General features: G+C 36.2%; 1 protein-coding gene and 1 long non-coding RNA gene across 8 annotated transcripts in view; one reads left to right on the forward strand and one right to left on the reverse strand.

The window, feature by feature from the left end:
* Positions 1-26876, forward strand: part of LOC106730296 — a 76889-nt gene that overhangs the window by 21060 nt on the left and 28953 nt on the right. The window contains exon 2 of the long non-coding RNA XR_001366751.2: positions 10464-10527. This is a non-coding gene — a long non-coding RNA (uncharacterized LOC106730296). The remainder of the gene's footprint in view (positions 1-10463; positions 10528-26876) is intronic.
* KIAA0825 (KIAA0825 ortholog) overlaps positions 1-26876 on the reverse strand; it is a 349875-nt gene that overhangs the window by 11773 nt on the left and 311226 nt on the right. The gene's annotated exons all lie outside the window — the stretch shown is intronic.

Below are 26876 nucleotides of genomic sequence, written 5' to 3' on the forward strand. Positions count from 1 at the left end.
GATTACTGTATCTTTGTAGTATAGTCTGGAGTCAGAGAGCATGATTCCCGACAACTCCGTTCTTCTTTTTCAAGATTGTTTTGTCTATCTGGGGTCTTTTGTGTTTCCATACAAATTTTTAACATTTTTTCTTCCAGCTCTGTGAAAAATGCCATTGATAATTTGATAGGGATTGCATTGAATCTGTATATTCTTGGGTAGTATGGCCATTTTAACAACATTAGTTCTTCCAATCCAAGAATACAATGTATCTTTCCATTTGTTTAGGTCATCTTCCATTTCTTTCATCAGTGTCTTACAGTTTTCAGAATACAGGTCTTTTGCCTCCTTGGGTTGGTTTATTCCTAGGTATTTTATTCTTTTTGGTGTGATAGTAAATGGGATTGTTTCCTTAATTTCTTTTTCTGCTATTTCATTCTTAGTGTATAGAAATGCAATTGATTTTTTAAATTAATTTTGTATCCTGCAGCTTTACCAAATTCATTGATGAGTTCTAGTAGTGTTCTGACCGCCTCTTCAGGATTTTCTATGTGTAGTATCATATCATCTGCAAACAGTGACAGTTTTACTTCTTCATTTCCAATTTAGATTCCTTTTATTTATTTTTTTCTCTGATTGCTATGGCTAGGACTTCCAAAACTATGTTGAATAAAAGTAGTGGGAGTGAGCATCCTTGTCTTGTTTCTGATTTTAGAGAAAATGCTTTCAGCTTTCCCCATTAAGTATAATGTTAGCTGTGGGTTTGTCATATATAGCCTTTATTATGTTAAGGTATTTCTGTCTATTCCCACTTTCTGGAGAGTTTTTATCATAAATGGATGTTGAATTTTATCAAAGGCTTTTTCTGCATCTATTGAGATGATTTTTATTCTTCAGTTTGTTAATGTGATGTATCACACTGATTTGTGGATATTGAAAAATCCTTGCATCTCTGGGATAAATCCCACTTGATCATGATGTATGATCCTTTTAATACAGTGTTGGAGTCAATTTGCTAGTATTTTGTTCAGGATCTTTGCATCTACATTCAGAAGTGATATTGGCCTGTAATTTTCTTTTCTTGTGATATCTTTGTCTGGTTTTGGTATCAGGGTGATAATGTCCTCATAGAATGAGTTTGGAAGGGTTCCTTCCTCTGCAATTTTTTTGGAATAGTTTCAGAAGGATAGGTGTTAACTCTTCTGTAGAATTTGGTAGAATTCACCTGTGAAGCCATCTGGTCCTGGACTTTTGTTTGTTGGGAGGCTTTTTTTGTTTGTTTTTCAGGTTTTTGGGGGGCGGGGGGGAGGTAATTAGGTTTATATTTATTTTTGGAGGAGGTACTGGGGATTGAACCCAGGACCTCATGCATGCTAAGCATGTACTCTACCACTTGAGCTATACCCTCCCCCTGGGAGTTTTAAAATTACTGACTCAATTTTAGTACTGGTAATTGGTCTATTCATATTGTCTATTTCTTCCTGAGTCAATGCTGGCAAATTGTAGCTTTTTAAGAAATGTCCATTTCTTCTACATTGTCCTTTTTGTTGGTATATAGTTGCTCATAGTGGCCTCTTATGATCCCTTGTATTCTTGTGATGTCGGTTGTAACTTCTCCTTTTTCATTTCTGATTTTATTAATTTGGGCCCTCTCCCGTTTTTTCTGGATGAGTCTGACTAAAGGTTTATCAATTTTGTTTATCTTCTCAGAGAACCAGCTTTTAGTTTCATTGATCTTTTCTATTGTTTTTTTTAGTCTCTATTTCATTTATTTCTGCTGTAATCTTTATGGTTTCTTCCACTAACTTTGGGGGTTCTTTTGTTCTTCTTTCTCTAGCTGCCTTAGGTGTAAGGTTAGGTTGTTTACTTGAGATTTTTCTTGTTTCCTGAGGTAGGTTTGTATCACTATAAACTTCCCTCTGAGAACTCCTTTTACTGTGTCCCAGAGGTTTTGGGTCATTGTGTTTTCATTTTCATTTGTCTCAAAGTATTTTTTTTATTTCCTCTTTGATTTCTTCAGTGATCCATTGGTTGCTTAGCTGCATATTATTTATCCTCCATATTTTTGTAGTTTTTGCAATTTTTTTTCCTCTATAGTTGATTTATAACCTTATAGTGTTGTGGTCAGAAAAGATGCTTAGTACAATTTCAGTTTTCTTAAATTGACTTAGGCTAGCTTTGTGGGCCAGCATGTGGTCGATTCTGGAGAATGGTCCATGTGCACTTGAGAAGAATGTGTATTCTGTTGCTTTCAGATAGAATGCTCTATAGATATCAACTAAGTCCATCTGGTTTAGATGGACTAAATGAATTAAAAATGTATTATTTAAGGCCTGTATTTCCTTATTGTTTTTCTGTCTGGATGAACTGTCCTTTGATGTAAGTGGGGTGTTAAGGTCCCCCACTATTATTGTGTTATTGTCAATTTCTCCTTTTATGTCTGTTAACAATTGCCTTGTATATAGAGGTGCTCCTGTGCTGGGTACATATATATTTACAGTTGTTATAGCCTCTTGGATTAATCCCTTAAGCATTATGTAGTGTCCTTCTTTGTCTCCTGTAACAGTCTTTATTTTAAAATCTATTTTGTCTGATAAAAGTATTACTACTCCAGCTTTTCTTCTGGTTACTGTTTGCATGGAATATCTTTTTCCATCCCCTTACTTTCAGCCTGCATGTGTCTCTAACTCTGAAGTGGGTTTCTTGTAGACAGCATATATTCGGGTCTTGTTTTTGTATCCATTCAGCCAGTCTGTGTTTTTTGGTTGGAGTGTTTAGTCCATTTACATTTAAGGTAATTATTGATATGTGTGTTCTTATTGCTATTTAGTTAATTGTTTGGGGTTTGTTTTTGTAGGTCTTTTTTTTCTCTTTCTTCTTTTCCTTCTCTTTTCTTGTGGTTTGATGACTAGAGAAGTTCCTTTAACATTTGTTGCAAAGCTGGTTTATTGGTGCTGAATTCTTTGACCTTTTGTTTATCTGTGAAGCTTTTGATTTCTCCATCAAATCTGAATGAGAACCTTGCTGGATAGAGTATTCTTGGTTATAATTTTTTCCCTTTCATCACTTACAATATATCATGCCACTCCCTTCTGGTCTGTAGAGTTTCTGCTGAAAAATCAGCTGATATCCTCATGGAAGTTTCCTTGTGTGTTATTTGTTGCTTTTCTCTTGCTGATTTTAGTATTTTCTCCTTATCCTTAGTTTTTGTCAATTTGATTACTGTGTGCCTTGGTGTGTTCCTCTTTGGGTTGATCCTGTGTGGAACTCTCTGCACTTCCTGGGCTTGGGTGACTCTTTCCTTTCCCAAGTTAGGGAAGTTTTCGGTTATTATCTCTTCAAAAATGTTCTCAGGCCCTTTGTCTCTTCTCTTTCTGGGACCCCTACAATGCAAATATTAGTGTACTTCATGTTGTCCCAGAATTCTCTTAAACTATCCTCATTTCTTTTCATTCTTTTTTCTGTTCTGCAGTAGTGACTTCCACCAATCTGTCTTCTAGGTGACTGATCCGTTCTCCTGCCTCATTTAGTCTAGTCTTGGTTCCTTCTAGTGTGTTACAGTAATTTTATTCTTCAACTCTGTTTGGGTATTCTTTATATTTTCCAATTCTTGGCTAAAAACTTCACTCTGTGCATGTATACTCCCCTTGAATTCTCTCAACATCTTCGCCATCATTACTCTAAACCCTTTCTCAGATAAATTACCTATCCCCTCATCATTTATTTCTCCTTCTGGAATTCTATCTTGTGCCTTAGCCTGGGAGATAGTCCTTTGCCACCTCATATTGTCTTTTTATTTGTATTTTTAGGTAGGTTAGTTATGTTTCTCGACCTTGGAGAAGTGGTTCTGTGTGTGAGATGTCCTATGTGTCCTAGCAGTACACTCCTCTCTTGTCCCTCAAGGGCTAGGGTCTAGCCAGTCCCCGGGTAGAGTCAGGCTTGTGTTTGTAGATTCCTTAATAGGCATTGGGATTGTTTTCTTAAATGGCATCTGCCCACTGGTGGATGAGGCTGTACTAGAGGCTTATGCAGGTTTCCTGGCAGGAGGAGTCGGTGCCTGCCCACTGCTGGGTGGAGCTTGGTCCTGGCCCACTGATGGGTAGGGGGAATGTCTAGAGGCATTTTTGTGGCTCAGGAAGGCTGCTGATAGGAGGGGCTGTGTACCCACCCAGTTTGTTTGGCCTGAGGCTTCCCAACCCTTAAGCCTACAGGCTGTTAGGTGGGGATAGGTCTTGGTACTAATGATCCAATGAAGTTGTCAGTCTCCAGGAACGCTCATGTAGATGAACACTCCTGGAATGTTCACCACCAGCTTTCATGTCACCTGGGTGAGCCGCAGCCATCCCCTGCCTCCCCAGGAGACCTTCCAAAACCAGCAGGCAGGTCTGGCCCAGCTTCCTATGAAATCACTGTCTTTGCCCTTAGACCTGGAGCACGTGAGATTCTGTGCTTGCTTCCCAAGAGAATGAAGTTTCTATTTCTCCCAGTCCTGTGGGACTCCCTAGAGTTAAGCCCCACTGGCCTTCAAAACTAGATGTCCTGGGGTCTCCTCCTTCTAATGCTGGAACCCCAGGCTGGGAGCTTGACTTGGGGCCCAGAACTCTCACTCCTGTGGGAGTACCTCTGCAACTTAATTATTCTTCAGCTTGTGGGTTGCCCAACCTGGGGATATGGGTCCTGATTATATCATGAACACGCCCCTCCTACCATCCCACTGTGGTTCCCTCTTTATGTTTCCAGTTGAAAATATTTTTCGCTAGATTCCAGCCTTTTTTTCGATGGTTGTTTAGCAGTCAGTTTTGGGTTTTTTGTAGTCACCAAAAGAGGCGAGCTTGTGGTCCTGCTACTCCACAATCTTCTGAATCATTTCCTTAATACTTTTTAAAGGATGAGAATGTGTAACACTAAGCAAACTTAAATCTCTGTTTTATGACCCAGGATTCTATAAGATTATACCAGTTCTTAGGATATGGTTCTGTAGACATTGAAGAAATAGAGGACTGGCCCAATTAGCAAACTCTGGATAACTGTCACAGTGAATGGAAATGGTAAGAAATTAATTGTAGTGGACCCCTTATATAAAACTGTTTTAAGACTGAAATTTGAGGACCTTATAACTTACCTGCTATGTTGGGCTTTTAGTACATGTAGCTTATGTTTTGAGAGGTCTGCCTTGGTTTGCAGTTTGATATTTATCACAATGAGCCACATTTTAGAGCTGCTTTACTGTGTGTAATTAATTTGCTCATTCATCCAGCAAACATTTATTGAGTGTCTGCTAACTTCAAAACACTGTGCTAGGTAATGTAGAAGTGAGAGGAGCTGGATATGTCTTCTCTTCAGGGAGCTGATTCAGATCAAGAGAGTTCATCATATGGGCTTGACTGAATAATTATTCTAAATCCATATTCAAAATCCCATAAAGATTTTGTAGAATATTTTCGTTTAGGTATGAAATGTCAGTGATAATATAAGGCAGTGGTGCCATTTCCTTAGGCTTTATTTTAGCAGTTGTTTGTGGGGAAAGGCATAATTCAGGCATTTCTTCCTTGACTCTTGAAGTAACCTGAGGTAGTCTTAGGAAGTAATTCATGTCCTTCCTCACTCATTGGAAAGGTAGCAATGTTACTAACAGAAAGACTCTTGATTTTTTTCTTTTTCTCAGTAGTAAAGTCATTATCAAATTCTGTGGTGAAACTGGAAACTACAGAATTTGATGTTCTTTAAAGACATTTCTGTAGAAGGGTCATTCTGATTAGCACCTAATCTCAAAGGACAAACCTCAGGGAGGAGACAGATAGAATGCTATCCTAAGTTTGAGAAAAACTTGATGAATATTGTGATTCATGAATAGTTTCAGGAAATCTATCATAAACCAGAAAATCAGCTTTGAATGTACTCATGGTGAATATAAATTAGTAGCTTGTCTTTTTATCCACATAAACCACAGAATTAGAGAGTTAGTCTTTTACTTTGGAGATAGGTGTTTATAATACTATATTTAACAGATGACACCTACCTTCTTTCTGATATGTCCTCCATGTGATGCAAATTCACAACCATTTTTGCTTAATGTTTTAAAACCTGAGTTTTAAGAAATGTACATACATAGTTTCAGTCTATCTTCTTTAACACGTTTAGTGAAAATGGAAAAATTGTTATTCTTTTCACGTAACCTAGACGATGAATTGCTTAGCTGTATCTTCTCTAAAATAGAATTGTTTAAAATTTCCTTCTAGGTAGCAGTTTTTGATACTTTAAAAGTTTTGTTTTGTTTTTCTCTGAACTTTGTATTGAATCTCTAAAGTAGTTAAATAATAGGAATACCAGGCCTTCACCATTTTCAGTAGGAGCATTAGAGAATGAGTGGATGGCAAAAATTTCACTTTGATGAGAGAGCAAAGAGAGCTTTGCTAACTTATTTCTAACTTAATTTTGTTATTCCCTCAAGCTAATTAAAGTATGCTAGTTTGGGGAGAATTCAGTAGGAAAAAGGAAAGCATTAAGGCTGCTCATTCACAAAAAAAAGGTGAAAAATAGTTAAGAATATCATTTATTTCTACTGTTTTATTTTCAAATTTAAAGGTAGAGATTTTAGTATTATAGAGGTTTTTGTGAAATGTAAAGAATGTTCGATGTTTATAGAAGACTGTAAATGGCAGTCACATCTTTGCCTTTGGATGTTATACAACATAGATATTTCTTAAAATAAACAAAGTGAGTTATTCCAACTCCCCACAACTTATTTTGACTTAATTTAATACTTTAATATCCAGAAAATGAAGTTTATTTGTTTATTTTATAAGAATTTATCACAGTTTGTTGTTAATATACTACTTAGAACCGCTGGAACCCAATGTTATATATGAAAATATACAGAAATAAATACAATGGATATGAATATATAGAGAAATACATATTTTAAAAATACACAAATAAATAGTTATGTCTATAAAAATCCATACTCAATACTATTAAATATCAGCACTTGCCATCATGAATTAGCAGGTTGGTTACTTGCTTCAGCCAAGAATTTGTCCTATGATTATGATAACTAGCTATGCATGCAGTTTATCTAGCTATTTATGCAAGAATTCAAATGAATGTTCTTTTGTAAGGCAGTTGATTTCTTTTGCTACTGCTAATGCAGTAAAAGGAATCTTTCCAAGCTTAGGAACAAGCAGCAGAACCCTTAATTTGAATTTATAGTCTTCAGAGACAGTCTGTGACACAACTAGACTGTCTAACAACTTATTTTAATTAATATGATTTGTTCTATTTATTTAAGTAGGAGAGTTATATACCAACAAACAGGACAACTAAGAATGCTAACAGTAACATTTTAAATAGTTATGGCTTAGAGAAAGCATAAATGGGAGCATAGCCATCAGTAGTAATGGAAGCTGAACTTTTCTATTAACAGTAAATCATCCCTATCTCCACCAGGGATTTTTTGTTTTGAGAGATTAGGTCAAAGGCCAAGGACATGCTATATGGCCAGCACTCAGTGCTGATGTTAGAAGAAATGCCCTTTGCTAAGAGAAGTGCCAGGACTACTGTATATTGTGAGAATCACATTGCTGATTATTCTCAGAGTAATGTATAATTTAATGAAGAAAAAGAAAAAAAGTCATTTTTTTTCTAGTTGAGTTTGATATACCTGGAAATGTTCATGGACTGTGCTCTGTAGACACTCGGTATCTATTTCCACTTACTAAACTGTTAGGTTAAAAGCTACATAAGCTTTGTCAAGCAATGCTAGTCTTGCTCCAAAAATGATTTTCTAGAAAGTCATCTTTTTCTTCAAGAAAAGAATTACATGTTTACACCTCTAAATTTCCAAAAAAATTGAGTGCATTTTTACTGGCCATATATAGCTGATGGCGACAAAGGCATCACAGGCTGTGTTGGCAACACAGGTTGGCACAAGGCTAACTAACCACTGCACTAACCACTTCTGGGGATAACAGTCTGAATGAAAGCACCATTCAGAAATGCATAATCATCAGTTGATGAGCCTGTCTGCAATCTATGTTACTCAAATTAATAACAACATCACGTGTAGAAAAGGATTTGAAATACAGACCTGGCTCATACTTTGTTTAAAGTTGGCTAAGGATTTAGAAAGCTTAAAAGTATTTCCGAATCTAGGGAAAAATGAGAGCTCTACATGGTTAGCGTTGCCATTACTGTTCATTGAGTCACTGCCTATATATTCATATTCACGTAGGTTCTAATGTTCTTTGATTACTGAATGAATGAAAGTATTTACTGAATGCCTATTTTGTACTGGCTCTGTGGGGTTTGAGATCATATAATCATAATAGCTAATGTTCATTTAGCAATGTCGATGTGTCAGGCACTGTTCTAAGTATTTGCATATATTAATTCATGTAGCCCTCACAGCAACTTTAATTAATGCCACAGACCAGGAGTTACCCAAGGTCACACAACTGGTCAGTGATGGAGCCGGGATTCTCACCCAAGCAATTGGCTCCAGAGTCAGTGCTCTTACCCACTATAGTATGTCTTCTGCAGACTGTTTCTCTCTGTGTCTCCTCTAAGTGAAATGTGAGCCGCTCACAATTTAACAACACATAATGTCCACTCTGCATATGTCAACACATTAAATGATGGGAAAAAAAAAAAACCCCACATGGCAGGCCAGAATTGAAAGAACTGATTTGAGTATATTTCAGATCTGCTTGAGTTGAGATGCTGTCACTGTCAGAGTGGTAGTAGATTGTGGACATTGCCTCTGCTCCTTGGGGATAATGGAACTGCTTCCTCACTTCCCTTCTTCACCCCTGGGGAACTAGTTACAAATACTTTTTCCTTTAACCTCATGCTAATATCAAGGAGGCTGAGAGGCATGATATATAAGATCTTTACCCTCAAAGAACTTACATTCAAATGGGTATCAAAATTATTTCAAGAAAATTTTTCATCTTATGTCCCTTCAGTAAGCTCTGGTGTAGTCTTCAGCAGCTACACAAAATGTGGAGTACATCACCTGTCCACACCTGGTCACTCTTTCCAAGATTCTTGATCTCTTCTTGCTGTTTCAGCTTAGGATATTTAACATGAAATCACCACTGCAATATTTTGTTTAAAATTGGCTAAGAATTTAGAAAGATTAAAATCATTCTAGAATGGTTTTATTCTAGATGAATTTTAAGTTTTATTAAAACTTAAAGTTTTTTATTTTTCACTTTTGTGAGTAGTTCCCTAGACAATGAAACAAAACAAAACAAAACAAAACGAGGCCAATACTTTGATGTGAGTCCAAGCTTTGGCAAAATGCATAAAAATAATACCAAGTCCAAGAGAAATTGAAACTCTAAGCACATTTTGTTTGCATGCCTTCCTTGTTTCTAATTTAATAAATGTTTCCCAGAATGGAGTTTGCAAATCAAAGGAAATATATATATATATATTTAAAATGTTTAAATATATATATATATATTTAAAATATATATATTTAAAATGTTTACTTATTCCCTTTTGGGTTCTGTGTCAATTGTGTACATTTCATAAATATAAACATAAAATGTATTTGCTAAGGAATTACATTTGTTGATGTGGCAGCCTCATGGCTTAAAGTATAAAAAATTCATACCTTGTCAATTATGAATTACATTTCCCCTCATTTGTATAGAATAGGAAATTTGTTTGAGTACTAGCTAAAAATGTATGTGATACTATTTCAGATGTGAGGATTGCTAAAAAAAAAAAAATAAACCTCACCCTGCCTTAAGAGGTCAAACAACATCTGAAAACTATAATTCTTTAAGTAATAAAAAAAACTATTGTTTGCTCATTTACTCAGCTTTCTTCTTACTACATCCAGTTACCGACCATATCAGTCCATTTCCTTTGATTTCTCTTTTAGTCCAGTGGGTGTCGTAGCAGGAAGGCAGTATGAATACCCTTTAATACTTAATGGATTTTTTTTTTCAAATTTAAACATCGTACTTGCTAAGCAGAATTAATGCACTGACTAACTCCCACAGGTATCACCCAGGATGCCCTCTTCCTATTTCATTACCGTTTTGTGCGTGAACATATCATTGGTGTGGTATTGATGGTGAAAAAACCATCTTGCCCCCAAAAGCTGTGCCTTGTTTCCAGCCCTTGTTTATGAGGTATCTTCCAGCAACTCTCTCACTGCAGAGTTGCACACACTAAACGGTTGCCCAACTCAGATCATTGGCATTTTCCCTGAGGAAAATCCTATGTATGCTCTCAGTTTAATTAGAAACTGGCCCTTTGCTCTATCCTGCCAATTACCTCACCCATTATCTCGCACACCCTACAATCCTATCATTCCCCAGAAAATAGGTTATTTCTCCACACATCCTTGTCTCACTGCTACCAGACAACTGTCTGTGACCCTCTTTCCCCTTCAACTGCTTAAAGTCATTTTAACATCTATCACCACAGTTTAAGGTATGATTATGTCTAATAATGCTTTATTTTTGCAGTGGGTGCACCACGTTATCACCAGATACAGACAACTTTGACATTTCCAGAGCTTTTTGGCTCAGGGTAAGTCAAGTACTATATTACCTCCTTCTATGACTGCCAGATGAATAATCTAACACAACTAACTAAATCTTGAGAGAAGACATTACGGTTTTGGAGAGCCGTCTTCCTCACTTCACAGCACCACAGCCCTGCCCTTGACTCCTCTCTTCTGAGTTTATCTTCCCAATTTAAATTCTAACTTCGAATGTGTCAGTTGATTAACATTAAACTTCTAGGAGTCCATTTATTGGCCAACTTAACATCCTTCTGTACTTAACTACAAATTTAAGATTGAATAATTGTCAATTTAAAAGGAAATAGCTAGGAATCATTAAAAAATAAGCAATTGACATACTTAGTAAACAAAATCATTCTAGTTTTTTCTGTCTTACCCAACTAACCTATTTGCCATAACCTCTGAATCTGGGGAAAATGCAACAAGTCTAACTCAGTTATACGCAGTTGACATTCAAAGGTCATTCTCATTGATGTCTAAATTTTTGTCATGAGTTCCTGCTACCATATTACAATTATGATTTCCATCTCAAATTTATTAAATTTTCTTTACTATTAAATTCCATCATTCATCCAGCAATATGTAGTGGAACCAATAATGTCTACTGATGTCTAATATGCCGAATTTTGTTGTAAATTCAGTTATTAAAAACAAGGTCTTTATCAGCCCTTTCACTTATAAGCCATAGAGTATACTCAAGAGGAACTCACCTAACAATTTGGAATTATCATTAAAAATGTAAAAAGCCTGTGTGGGCCAATTCTTCTTTAATGTTAGCTAGAAGATGAACTCTGCCCAAAAAATGCTTTGGGGATATAGTATATTAATGATCCAATGGAATAAACACTTGACTATCAAAAAGCACCAAGTTTGAAAAATTACTTTTTCTTAACCTAACCCTGTCTTTATACAACATAAACAGATTCATTACTGCTGAGATATGCTGTATCTTTAATTTCATTTTCACAAAACTTCAACACACCTCCATAGAATCCAGATTCGTTCTCTCAGTAAATAACTATGACATTACCGTTATTAGTGTTCATAGGAAGTCCCTGTTTAGAAGCACAACAGGGAAATTAATTACTACACAGTATTCCCCACCTCTAGCAAACACATAAAAACATAAATACACACATATCCGTATATAATAAAACACTGGAAAATGATCAGAATAATCAAGAAAATGCTTTATCTTCACCTGTGGTTCAGCTATTCAGCCAACTTTAACCAATGTTATATCATTCAATTATTTTTAAAATCTAGGAAAATATTTGCAAATCAAGGTTATAAGGAAAATGTCAACCTAATTATGAAAAGAAACCAAGCTATCAAGCAATGGAATACTGTGAATCACTAACCTTAAATTCTATGTACATGGAAGCAGAAGAGATTCCAGATAAAAGGCTCAGATTGCATGCTGTGAAATATTTCACTTTCACCTGCTCCTATATTCTGTGGGTTTCTTTTCTCTTTTTTGTTCTTTCCTTAATAATTCAAATTTTTAATTATGAGAATTCCATTACCCTTCATTTGCTATGAAGCTAGCACTGCCTGTAGGATTGAGAAACTGAATTGATGAAGTATAACCAACCTTTTTATAGAAAAGAGCCATTTCTAAAATCCCCTAAACTCTGCCAAGCTTTGAAATTCTTAGTGTTGTGTTATGGAATCCATACATGAAATGTTAGAGAGGGGAGGTGACAAAAGATAGTAATGCAGGACTGTGGGTACCTGTGCTTCAAGCCGTAAGCCACGATGCTGTCTGTGGTCAAATGGGTGGGTACTACAATTTCCTAGGCAGTGCTAACTAACTAGTCTAGACTCCTTTCAAAAACTACAAAGCTATTTAGTGAACATCTCCTAGAAGCTATACAAACTTCAGATAACTGAACAAAATACTGGTATATAGAAAAATATATTTGGAGTGCCTACTATGAGGCAATGTATTATGCACAGTGGATATAACACAGTGACTGCAACAATTATTGCCCTTCTCTTATGGAACTTCTATCTGTGACAAAGACAAACTTTGGGCAAGTAATCAAATTGAATGAATTAGTGAATGGCAGTGCTGCAAGTCATATTTCAATAATTTTTATAGTTTTCTATGTATCGTTCCTGCATATTTTGGCTAGGGAAAATCCTAGAAATTTTATGGTGTGTATGTTACTACTATTCAGAGAATTTTTTAAACTATCTCTTCAATTTCTTACTGGGATATTGATATTTTTCAATATTTTTCTTGTATTTCATAGCCTTATGATTTCCAAGAGGATTTTATGTGGTATTTGGGGGTTTTCTAAGAAGTAATCTCTGTAGTCAATAACCATTTCCCACTTTTCTTTTCCAGCAGTTAACCCATTATTTCTAATTTATGTCTTATTATACCAGCCAGAAATTCTAGAAAAATGTTAAATAGATTGGGATATCCATCTCCTCCTTGATTTTAATGAGTTCTAATTTTAAAACTAACATTATATATTTTCTGTCTTCTTAGATATCCTTTCTTTATGAGAAGAAAGTATCCTTCATTTTTTTCCCTTAAGATTTTGTTTGTTAGGAATGTTCTTTTTCAACTTCTTAATTATGATTTCTGTCTCAGTTGATTAGAGTATGACTTTAAGTAACTTTTTTTAAAAGGTCATTTGGTGCTATAATTTTAAAATTCTTGAATAACTAAGAATTCTCCTGTCATCACACATAAACAACATCTAGGAAGGCATACAGTCCTTAGGTTACAAGTTTACTTCTTAAAATGCTATAGGCAGGTGGGAGTGCAACATTGTATAGCCAATTTGGGAAGTGGTTTTGGTAATTTATTAAAAAGTTAAATATACATCTACCATATAACCCTTCTATCCCACTCCTAGGTGTCTACCCTAAGAGAAATAGAAATTTATATTCACATAACCCTATAAGCAAATGTTTATGGCAGCTGAACAGTAGCCCCAAACTGTAAACAACCCAGATGTCCTTAAACTATTTCATACAATAAAATATCACTCAGCCATACGAAGGAACAAACTACTGGTTCACACAACAACTTGGGTGAATTTTTAATGCATTTTCCTAAGTGAAGGAATACAGAATCAAGTGGTTATATGTTGTGTGGTTCCATTTTACATGACAGAGACTCCATAAAAAGCAAAAATACAGGGAAGAAAGCAAATCAGTGCTTGCCAGGGGTTGGGAGTGGGAGCAGAAATTCTCCCTAAGAGAGTAACTCTTGTTTTGGGGGTTGATTAAACTGTTCTGTAGGGAACTGTAGTGGTGGACACTTCGCTCTATGCATTTGTCAAAATACATAGAACTGTACACCACAAAGAGTGAAGTTTATTATAAGATGACAAAATCAACTAGGATGTGGGGGGAAATATGAAATACCGACTGTGACATGGGTATCTAACAATATTACAAATGAATCCATAACTACACTGAAGGGGGTGAGGGAGAAAGGAGCGAAGCTAAGAAACTCTGGAAAGCAACATTTTGACTGAATGTTTTAAGACTAAAGGCAGAAGAGCTGTTCACAAACAATGTTCTCTAGTTGGTAATTTGTTTCTAACAGGATATGGATTAGGAAATCTAAAACTACTATCTTAGCTTTTTTTTTAAACTTGAGATTTTGAAAGTATTTTTAGATACTTTTAAAGATATTTTTACTTATGTTTATATACTAGGATTGAGTTGTCAATTATAGAAAATAGGAGTCATGTTTCTGTCAGAGAAAGAAGTTACAGGTAAGAGAGGAAAGCTAGAATGAGCTCTGTGGTGGTGGATTAAAATTGGAGATATCAATGTGAACTTACTCTTTCAATGTACATATAAATGATACAGAAATAAACCTTGATGTGTGTGTATGCTTGAGTTAGTATCCACACATGTATTTCCTAGCCCTGCCTACTGAAAGAGGCCTAGAAGGTACCCCAGTAGCAATGAGCAGTCAGCACCTAAATCTTGGTTTCCAAATTCTGCTCTCTAGTGAAAAAGACAGGACTCCTTAGAGAAACAGCTGATTCTAGGGCTGGGGCAGGGGAACACTAAATGAACCTGGAGCATCAGAAAGTAAGGAGGTTAAAAAAAAAGATGAGACCATATCAAAAGAGCATGGGAGCCAGCCTGGAAAGTTGCCAATTGCCAAAGGTGAACCAGCTTGAGCGACAAAATAAATAATGATTGCATTAGATTATAATCAAATAAAATAAATATTTCTGAATCCATGCTAATATAAACAAGTGAATAAATGGGAGGATAAGTGACAACTCTTTCTCAAATAATAATTCTAATTAACATACGTGAAGGAGTAAGGGAAAGAAAAATCATCATTAAAGCACCACAGCAATAATTGCCACACAGTGGGTGCTAAAATTAGTGGGTGAAAGAAAGTTTATGCCAAAAGTGGATATCTGCATAAGATCAAAGTGTCTTCCCCAAATATTTTGTAATCACAAAGGAACAACGGTAGAGAATCCTAACAAATGCCAGCTTAACCAAGTGACCAAGAGTAACATCACCACTAATAAGACAACTTATGCTATTTAATCCCCAAAATGAGACACTGAGAAGGGCACATCACCTCTGTGGTTTCCCTCCCAATAATGCACAACCTTAATCTAATGAGAAAGCATCAGGTGAACCCAAACTGAGGCAGTTTTCAAAATAACTGACTAGTACCCTTCAGAAGTGTCCAGGTCATGAAAGACAAAGATGTAGGAACTGGCATAGATGGGAAAAGACCAAGGAGACATGACAACTAAATGCAGTGTGAGATCCCAGAACAACAGAACGACATTAGTAGAAAAAAGTTCTGTACTTCAGTTAAGAGTAGTATCCCAAGATTGATTTTTCAAATATTTCGGTTGAGGAGGAATATTTGCACTATGAGAGTTATATTGGAAACTCCTGTACTCCAGAATCAGAAAAGAGAATGTGAAGCAAAAGTTTGTATTTCACAGGATAATTAAAGCAAGAGATTTGGTATTTCTTCACAAAAAGAATTATGAAGGTAGGTAGTGGCCTGGAAACCAGTGAAGCTGATTGCAAAATGAATATTTAAAAGCCCTACTGATTTAATGTGCTCTTGTTTCCATTCCCTTTATTCTTTACAAAGACAAAGAGTCCTCTGTAAATATTGCTTTAAGGATTATCAGGATTCAATTTTCAATTTTATCCAAAGGCCATAATTTAAACCATAATATTGGCTTTATAAATGTAAACAGTGATTGAACCCCTTTCCTTTAGCTAACAGAAATGCCAATGAAATTAGAGTCAATTAAATAACTGCTTTATTAACCTAATGTATTACTGCTGTAAGACGTGCTATGGCACATGCAGCCAGGAGGGGAGCTGGGAGAGAACAAAACTCCGTCAACATAAGGAGAATGGAAACTAGCACACTGTAAAAACTTGATCCAATGAAAAGAGTAAAATCCTTATTGAAAAGCTGATGTGTCAGTTGCATTATTTTATAGTTAAAACCATGGCTGAAGATGGAAAAATTCTAAGAAATTTTAAAGGTTTTTCATTTGATTAAGATGATACTTAGTGCAGGACAAACATGTCTACAGGTTAGGTTTAACTCATCCCTCCTTTTAGAAGTTTGATAGCTTAGGTTTTGCTATTTAAGTTAATACTTAATTAGGAGTTTGGGATTAACATATGTAAAATAGATAACCAACAAGGGCCTACTGTATAGCATGGGGAACTATATTCGATATCTTGTAATAACCTATAATGGAAAAGAATCTGAAGAAGAATATATATATACACACATATATATATATGTGTGTGTGTGTATATACTTGCATAACTGAATCATTTTATCATTTTGCTGTACCACTGAAGCACTGTAAATTAACTATACTTCAATAAAAAATGAAAAAAATTGACCATGTAAGTGTGGATTAATTTCTGGTTGCTCGATTATGATCCATTTCCTATATGCCTATTCTTTTACTGTCATGATTTACAGCATTATACTCAGTCTTCAAATAATGTAAAATAACTTCTTCAACTTTGTCCTCCTTTTTCAAAATTGTTTGGCTATTCTGGGTCCTTTACTTTTTAATATAAATTTTGCAATCATGTTGTCAATTTCTTCAAGAATCTTGTGTGAATTTATATGGAATCACAAAAGACCCAGAATTGCCAAAGCATTACTGAAGAAAAAGAATGAAGCTGGAGGAATAACCCTCCCAGACTTCAGACAATACTACAGAGCTACAGTAATCAAAACAGCATAATATTGGTACAAAAACAGACATATGGATCAATGGAACAGAAAAGAGAGCCCAGAAATAAACCCACAAACTTTTTGTCAATTAATCTTTGACAAAGGAGGCAAGAGCATACAATGGAGTAAAGATAGTCTCTTCAGCAAATGGCTTTGGGATAACTGGACAGCAGCATGTAAATCAGTGAAGTTAGAATACTCCCTCACACCATACACAAAAACTCAAAATAGCTTAAAGACTTAACATAAGACAAGAGATTATAAACCTCTTAGAAGAAAACATAGGCAAAATATTATCCAACATAAATCTCAGCAATGTTCTCCTAGGGCAGTCTACCCAAGCAATAGAAATAAAAGCAAAAATAAACAATGGGACCTAATTAAACTTACAAGCTTTTGCACAGCAAAGGAAACCATAAGCAAAACAAAAAGACAGCCTACAGAATGGGAGAACATATTTGCAAAAGATGAGACTGACAAGGGCTTAATTTCAAGAATATATAAATAGCTCATGCAACTTAAGAAAAAAACAGACAGCCCAATCCAAAAATGGGCAGAAGACCTAAACAAGCAATTCTCCAATGAAAACATACAAATGGCCAATGGACACATGAAAAAATGCTCAATATTGCTAATTATCAGAGAAATGCAAATCAAAACTACAATGAGGTTATCACCTCACACCAGTCAGAATGGCCATCATCCAAAAGTCCACAAACAGTGCTGGAGAGGGTATGGAGAAAAGGGAACCCTCCTACACTGTTGGTGGGAATGTAGTTTGGTGCAGCCATTATGGAAAACAGTATGGAGATTCCTCAAAAGACTGAAAATAGACTTACCATATGATCCAGCAATCCCATTCCTGGGCATATATTAAGACGGAACCTTAATCCAAAAAGATACATGCACCCCACTGTTCATAGCAGCACTATTTACAATAGCCAAGACATGGAAACAACTTAAATATACATCAACAGATGACTGGATAAAGAAGTTGTGGTATATTTATACAATGGAATACTATTCAGCCATTAAAAAGAGTAAAATACTGCTATTTGCAGCAACATGGATGGACTTGGAGAATGTCATTCTAAGTGGAGTAAGCCAGAATAGGAAAGAAAAATACCACCATACCATATGATATCACTTATATGTGGACTCTTAAAAAAAAGACAAACTTATTTACAAAACAGAAACAGACTCATAGACATAGAAAACAAACCTATGGTTACCAGGGGGGAAGCGGGTAGGAAGGGATAAATTGGGAATTTGAGATTTGCAGACACTAACTAATATATATAAAATAGATAAACAGCAAGTTTACACTGTATAGCACAGGGAACTATATTCAATGTCTTGTAACTTATGGTGAAAAAGTATATGAAAACAAATGTATGTATGTTCCGATATGATGAAGTATTGTGCTGAACACCAAAAATTGACACAACATTGTAAACTGACTATACTTCAATAAAAATTAAAAGAAAAAGAATCTTGTTTGGGTTTTGATTAGGATTGCGTAGAATTTATGGATCAATTTGGGGAGGATTATCATCTTAAAAATACTGAATCTTCAATCCATAAACATAGTATATCTCCTCGTTTATTTAGTTCTTTAACTTTGCAATGTTTTATAGTTTTAAGTGTTCAGGTCTTAAATATCTTTTTGTTAAATTTATTCATGAGTATTTTTATGCTATTTTAAATGGAAGTTTTAAAATTTTTCATTGTCAGTTGTTTGTTGCTAGTGTATAAAATGACAGGTTGTATTTTGACCTTGTATCCTGCAATTTTTCTAAATTTATTCATTAGGTTTAACGGCTATTTTGTGGATCCTTTAGGGTTTCCTACCTATGTATCATGTCATCCGCAAATAAGGATACTTTATTTGTGCCCTTCTCATTTGCATGCCTTTTATTTTCTTTGCTTGTCTTATTGTACAGACTAGGATCTTTAGTAAAAAGAAGACATATTTGCCTTATTCATATGATCTCTAAGAATTATGTTAGCTGTGGTTATTCACAAGCTGAATAAGTTTGCTTTTGTTGTTCCTAGTTTGCTCAGAGTTTTTAATAAGGAAATGGTTTTGTCAAATGTTTTTCTACATCTGTTGCAATGACTGTATGGTTTTTCTCCTATACTCTTTTAATATGTAAGCTGCATTGATTGATTTTCAAGCATATGTAAATAATTTGACCTAAAAATAGAACATATGAAGGCTAGAATATTAAAAATGGAAAATAAAAATGCGTCCTAATATTTACTATACCTTTCTTTAATCAGCAGAAAAATATCAAAGGCAAGTTACCTGATTTAGTATAAGTTGGAATGGGACCTACTCAAAGGGGATAAAGTACTGTTTTCCTTTCTTTTCTGATTTAAATTTTTTTTATGTTCATTGAAAGTGCTCATTTCTAGTTGTTTTGACAGTGCATTAAAAAGCTAACAACTCCATACTGCATTTTATTTAAGAAATTCAAGTCATTTCCTAAAACCACATTTTTTTCTATAGAAAAAGAGTTTCTCTTCAGGTAACTTCTTTGTTCCTGACTATGTAGGAAAATTGAATCCCCAGCTAAAACTTTTAGCAGTGATTCAGTTTCAGTTTATTTTAGTAAAAACAAAAATATTTCTGGGATTAAATATAACTATAGTATGGGCTACTGCCTGATGCTTTTGATTCCATGAAAGTTTAATTTCATTCTAGAAAGAAAACAGTTGGGTGATTAGGGGCAGGAATAAGTACCCATTCCCACAAAAATGGAACACAAAATGAAACAATTCATCATACAAAAAATACCCTCCATAAAAATACAGTTTCCTGAAAGGTAAATTATAAAAGTATGCATTTAGCCAATCATTTTAAATACCATAATTATACAGGCTGCTCATCAAAAGACTTTTAAGACTCATTAAAATCATAAAACAATTCTAATTAAATCCATATTTAAAATAAATTTCTATAACTAAACTACATGGTACTTTAAATCAAACAAAAAAAAGTTATATAAAAGATCCAATTAATTATAAGTTTTTTAAGAATTAAAGCCTAATTACTCTATGATTAAGTTTCCCCAAAATGTAATCATCAATGGCTCTATTCAGAAGATTTAGCCTTCTGTACCCCAGATGCCAGCAGAGTGCCGCAGCCCCGTCTTTGACACCAGCAAATCTATTCATCTGAAATCAGCATGACTGTGGAAACTTTACCTCCACCCCACTGGGGACCCAAGTGGTGAGACCAAACAAAGCTGCATATTTTATACAGATAAATGTCTCCCTATCTGCAGAGGTCCCTATCTGATTAAATGAGTTTGTGTTCATCAGCAAATTTTTTTAAAAAATCCATTTTCAGAGCAGGTTTTGAAAACAATGGTCATTTCAAAGATTCCCAAGTCGATGGGAAAAGATGCACAAGAAAAGAATAAGATTTGCAGCTTACAAAGAAAGAGAACTAGGCCTTCTAAGGGGACAGCACTAAAGCATTTCCTTCTAACTCTATGCAACTCTTCTTTCTTACTTAGCTACTTGAAATGTTTTTCATTTTTATTAGCCCAACTTCCCACGGGAAAGAAAATAAAAAAAGCTCTGTGACATCGCTGCCTCTTGTGTGTTCTCTGAAACTAATTAACCCTATGAAGTTATTAGGGCAGTGTCATTTTTTCTATGACATCACACAAGGTGAAGGTCACTTCTATAATATTCTTGGCTTCATTCATGTGGTACATACCGCACAAAATATAATTTATTGTAATTTCCCTTGTGCCCTGATAGCCAAGTGATTAGTTATTATGGTACATAAAAAGTTCAGCTGTATAGCATATGATTTATAGCCTCTATTTCTGATAATCTAATTTTCTTTTATGGTAAAAAGAAATTTACTATTTATGTTTTATAGATTGTTATTTTGAGAAAATAACTAAAGTATCTTCACATGGACACTTCCTGATTGCATAGTATCTAGATGTGGAAGCATCTAAATGATTGGGATGTAAAGGCAGTTCTTTATCCAGTTGACAGGAACTTTTTCTGGAACTCCTCTTGTCTGCGCCGGTGGCAGGCTGTTTGTCTGGTGACAGGTCAAGTTAGAGCAGAGCTACCTGCCACCTACTGCACAGACATCAGTGTAAGAACTGGTGGTTCTGCGCAGACAGAGCTGAGTTCAGGACCTAGCTACAGCAAGATCTTCTTCCCCTCGTGTGCGCTGTCCCTGACTTGAAAAGCCCCCAGCTCTCTGCCATAAAAACCTCTTTACAGACTTTTTAGATGTGGAATTGGCTTCCCTACACATCTCTGCTTTTAGAGAAAGGAACTTTTAGAGCCATGACCCTTGCTTAAATCCCTTCTCTGTCTCCTGGAATACTCATTACTATATTATCTTCATTTTCATTGTGCTTAAATTGCATTGTATGAATGCTAAGTTCAGGTGATTATATTAAAACTGGTTTCTATTCTAAGAGAAAGCTCTGCCCACCCTTGGGTGATTTGAGAAGTTCATCTGAAGGGTGAAGTCAACACACAGTCACCGCAGAAAAGTGTATGTCTCAGAGAGGAAATGTGAGCAGGCTTAGTCTGGTGAGAAAAGGGTTGTTCCATTCATCTGACTCCTAACTGTGAAGAGGGAAGGACGTGAAAGAAGCTGTATTTACCATGGTGGCCTGCCAGGCCCGGGGAGGGGGTGGCTTTCTTTGCCTGTATCAGGTGTGAAATGGAACAGCACCTGCGATCCCTAGTAATCGGAATACTGCACTGGGAAGCCTCGGAGCTAATAATGATGGCTGTTAATTATTAAGTACTTACTAAACACTTTACATGTATTAACTCTTTCAGTACTCACAATGATGAAGTGGTAAGTATTATATCCACATTTTATAGCTGAAGGAACTGAGGCCCAGAGAGGTTCAGTCATTTGTCCAAAGTCACACAGCTAGTAAAAGGCAGACCTGGGATTTGAACCCAGGCAGTCTGGCTCTAGTGAACTCTTAAACACCATGCATACTGCTCTTTCAATTCTTCATATTCTGTACTTGTTTAATAGCAGATACTTAACATTGCACTTAAAATATGCCAGGCACTCAACCAAGAGCTTTAAATATGTTAAATCTACTAGGTTCTTACAACAACCCCATGAAATATGTACTATTGTTATTCCCATTTTTCAGACTAGAAAAGCAAGGCACAGAGAGACTGAGAAACTTGTAAAAGTTATGAAGCTACTGAATGAGAAAGCTGGATCTGAACCAAGAGAGTCTGGTTGTGGAGAGTTTGTGCTCTGCACTACCTCCTCCTGTGTCTTTTCTTCTGTTGTCTCTTAGTATTTTGCAAAGTCTCTTCTGAAAGATTTAGCCTGTCCCAATTGTTCTAAGGGAGAATTAAAAGAGGTGGTTTGGGGCCAAAGCACTAGAAAAGGTGTACTTGGGTTTTGGGGTAGGGGTGTGGAAGCAGGAACCAGGGAGAAGCAGAAAGATGATGATCTGCACAAGCTAACCCAAAGGAAAGGCCAAGCCAGCAGAGGCAGAACAGAGGTCAGGGTCCATTCCCCGACAAGGTTCTCCTTCCAGGGTTCACTTTGGATATCCTGGTTCTGTCCTTCCAAGGAAGGAAGCAGCTACTCATACCCCACCCTCTGTCCGTGTCCTCCCCAGGCTTTCAGCTACTCTCTCTTGCTGAAAGCCATCTTTTTTTTTTTGGCCTCCACACCACTATTCTAGCTTTTCTTCTATTATTCTGACCACCCCTCTTGGTGGGTTTACTTTTGATTAAGCTTCTTCTGCTTCTTACCCTATAACTGGATTGTATCCTGTACAAATTCAGTCCCTGGTCTGCTCTCTCTCCTGTCACTGAGAGCTCACTGGGTTTAACTATCACTATGAGGTGATGTCCTTCAAATCCACAGCCTCTCCAGAATGCCCAACCCCATCTCCTACAGTGTGAGGTGTATCCTTAATCAGACATCATATTACCTCAAATCTTAGAAACCCATAGTGAAGCCAACCATCTTTCTCCAAACCAGTCTCCTGCCAACCTCTCCAGTCACTGTCAGGCCATGGTGGGATGACCTAGACCTGACTGGCATCCTCTCCTCTTGCCTCCTGCCATGCTGTTGCTCATCATGCCTCTGTTTCTTGCTCCTTTTCTTTCACCTAACAAGATTTCATTTTCTCACTCCCTGCTATAGACTGAATGTTGCATACCCCCCAAATTCATACTGAAACCTACTCCCTAGTGTGATTGTATTTGGAGGTGGGACCTGTGGGAGGCAATCGGGTCATAAGGGCAAAGCCCTCATGAATGAGATTAGTGCCCCTTATAAAAGAGACCCCTGCGATCTCCCTTGCTCCTTCCCCAACGTGAGGGCACAATGAAAAGACAGCTGCCTGTAAACCAGGAAGTGGGTTCTCACCACACACCAAATCTACTGGTGCCATGATCTCAGGATTCTCAGCCTCCAGAACTGGGAAATAAATGTTTGCTGTTTAATAGCCATCCAGTTTATGGTATTTTCTTACAGCAGCCCAAATAGACTAAGTAAGACACTCTCTTAATCCTCCTTGTATTTCTAGACCCTTATTAAATTTCTATAAAGTTTTCTCTGATTACTTGAGGGCTTAGTGACTCTCAACCCCTTCATGTTTAATGTCTATACCCCAAAATATAACATTTAATCAATTCTGTCTTGCATTTTTTGGTCACATATTCATCAGGATCCTTAGCTAATCTTAGCTGAGTATATATTACATGTCAGGCACTGGAGTACTGTCGGTACTCCATCATTCCACCAAATCCTCATGATAACTCTGTGGGGTCTCATTATAGTCTCCAGATTAGAGATTAAAATGCTGAAATTAAGAGAGATGAAGTGACTTACTCAAGGCATGGGGCAAAATGGCAAAACATTCATAACCATTTCTGTCTAAGGACAAAACAATAATCTTTCTACTGTATGTTGACTGAGTCCAAATCCTTTAAACTAATTTTCTAAATTCCTGAGTTTGATTTCTTTTCCCTATAAAAGAATCTGGGTTATAATCTGGAGCATACATATAACTATTAGTTTAAATCCTATTCCAAACAAAATAAGGCATAAATAAATATATACATAAATATAGCATCAATGGTTTCTAGTAAAAATCCAATAAATTCTAATACAGGTTTTGATGATTTCAGGTTATCAATATAGAACACAAAAGGTACTACCAAAACTTTTAAAAATTAATTTTATACAATTTGACAATATTTGAGAATCAACAATAAAGGCACCTATATCCTATAGTCATATGTAATTCAAAGTTGTATAAAATGAATATTTAAATGTCTGAATAGTATTTGTAGAACCTCAGACAAATTTAGTTATCATAGTGATCAATTCATACCTCTCTTCCTCAAGCCTTTTCTTCAACAGGATGTGGCTGTGTTAGTACCTAGTGGTTTTACTGATGGATAAATTACAGTGGTGGAAGATGTTGTTGGAAATCTGCCCATGGACCCTGAGAGCCCCTTACTTTTCTGTGCCCTGTAGCCTGACCACCTATAGCCAGCACCTGCATCTTCATAGGAGGGCTGCTTTCAGAATGCTGTAACCTACTCTACCAGAACACAACAGTCCAGCTAAAACAGAACCAGCACTCAAACCCATAACCATTGACCTGTGAACTAGATGAAGTTATACCTATAAGTGTACCAGTTACCAAACTAAACCAATCCACAAAGACAAAAAAAATTCCTATACCAGTACAACTCATCTACTTCTATTCCTTGTCTTTCTGTTCCCTTTTATAGAAACTCTGCTTCTCTCCTTTATTTGTTTTCCCGTGCTGTATTTCCAACTTAAAGAGTACATTTCTGTCACTCCTTAGTGCTGCTGTTTCCCTAGAAATGTAGAATTTGAACATATATATCAGAACCTTAAATGGTTAATTTCTTTGAATTTTTAAAGAGAGTTCTTTTTTGATTGAACTAAAGCAGCATCTGCATAAAAAGTGTCTTGTGGAAGCATGATAATGTAGAACCTAAAAAGGGAAGCCTCTTTGGGTGAAGTACAGAAAGCAGGTGTATGAGGCTCTGAGGGCGACCCACAGCTTCTTTGGTAGATACAAGGACAGAAAGAAGCAGCCATCGGGGAAGGTGCCTTTAACAAAATGCAGCAGGGCACACAGTCACGTCCTTAGCATTGCCAGGAGCGGGCTAGCACCTACAGAACTGCAGAACACTGAAAAGTTACTGCTTGTTGCATCTCTTGCAACTAAAACATGAATGTAAGGATTGTAGGAATGAAGACAGATGGGTGGGAAGGATGGGGAGAAGAAAAACCTCACAAGAGTATGAGTGGAGGATTAGATATCCTGGCCTGTGATGCTACATTGGAGGTACATGAACAGACAGAGAGGACACATTTCTGTGTACTGTTTACGTGTTCTGGGCTTAAGAAATGAACACGACTGTGTTTAAGAGAGAAATAATACCGGCAGTGTGGCTTAGGTGATGACCTCTGCCAATGTCAGGGACATGGCTAGAGACAGGAGGAACAAGCTATCAGATCTGCAGTGCTTTTTGTCTCTGGCTGCAGAGGCTTCTGCACCAGGAAATACAACAAAGCAGATGCCAAGGACTGGGGAAATAAGTGTGGGATCCCAAATACACTTGTAAATATGGCAAGAGTTGGTGCCATTTTATCTATTGCTATTGCAACCCAGTGACCCAGGGTAGTTGTGGGAAAGACTGTCAATTAGTTAAGATTTCACCTGAAGCACTGCTGCCAATTTCATGGCAGTTTTTGTGACCTCAGTGAAATTAACCAATACCGGAACAATGCTCCAGCTCATTTAACTAGTCACAAATGGTACTGGATATGGTAACTCCTGCCAAACAGGGTCTGTGCTCTTGATTGCTCTGTCTCAGAGCCTTTTGCTCCGAGATGGTGGTCTTCAATTCAGAGTGTCATGGGTGGCATTTTAGTGTCATTCCTAAGATGCTGGAACCACTGTTCTGTTTTCTTAGAACTGTCCCCACATCTGGTCTCAGGTGAACAAAGATCCTAGTTTTAATGATGGCATCCATGTGTACACAGAGAAACATGTAAAGGGCTCATTATTCTTAATGGAAGTACAGAAACTTAGAGAAATAAAGCACTACCTGCCATTTTCATGATCTCAATGGCAATAGAGTGCACAAATGCTTCAGTTTACAGAAACAGCTAGACCTTCCTGAACCCTCCCAGTGATTAATTAGAAAGCCTGTCTTACAGATTTTTCTCTCAGGTGTAGTAACCTTGTAGCCCTTACCATTAAGAACTAATAAATAAATGCTTGGTTAAGCATAAACAGGGTGATAGGCAGTGAAAGAGTGATGATCTTGGGTTTTATACAATATGCTCACTGTGTCATTTTACCTTGGAGGACAAAATAATATACAAAACTGAAAGTTGCAAAAGCAACTATAGTGAGCAATTTGTTATTATCCACTTAAAAGGTGTTCATAGTCCTCACTGTGAATGACCATCTTTGTAATTATATCACGATTAATTTTAATAAATAAAAATTCATGATTTTAAGAAAGGATTTTGAATTCTGCAATTAAACTAAAGACATATACTGGGTAAGGCTATCTAGAGGGTGATCAAATGTTTACATTTACTCTTTAAAAAGGAAGTAAACTAGATCAGAAAGCAAGTACTCACAATCAATGGAAACCTGCCCGTTTAGCAGATACTTGATTAGCTGATTTGTACAAATGTGGTAAGTTACCCATCAGATTAAATACAACTTCTCATCTCCTCCCCAAGTAGATTATGCTAATAAACTCAGGTAACTGCTGATTCCTCCCATTATCTTATCTTTTAAAATGAATTTTAAGAAATAAGATGTCAAGCTGGGAGCTTTGACAATCATGATATACCATAATCTTCAAAATTTTAGCTTCTACTCTGAAACTGATCATGAAAAGTAAAGTTGACCTCATTAAAACTATGCAGTCAGAATCCCATAAACCTGATGGTATATTCAGGAAAAAACAGATCAAACTGGCTGATTATAAACAAAATATTTGGATAACTAGCTAAATCAGTGAACAACTTAACTGATTCGTCTTAAAAGGCTCTTTAGAGCAGTAACAAATTATTTT

This window comes from Camelus ferus, chromosome 3 (genome assembly GCF_009834535.1).
Source record: "Camelus ferus isolate YT-003-E chromosome 3, BCGSAC_Cfer_1.0, whole genome shotgun sequence".
Classification (NCBI taxonomy): domain Eukaryota; kingdom Metazoa; phylum Chordata; class Mammalia; order Artiodactyla; family Camelidae; genus Camelus; species Camelus ferus.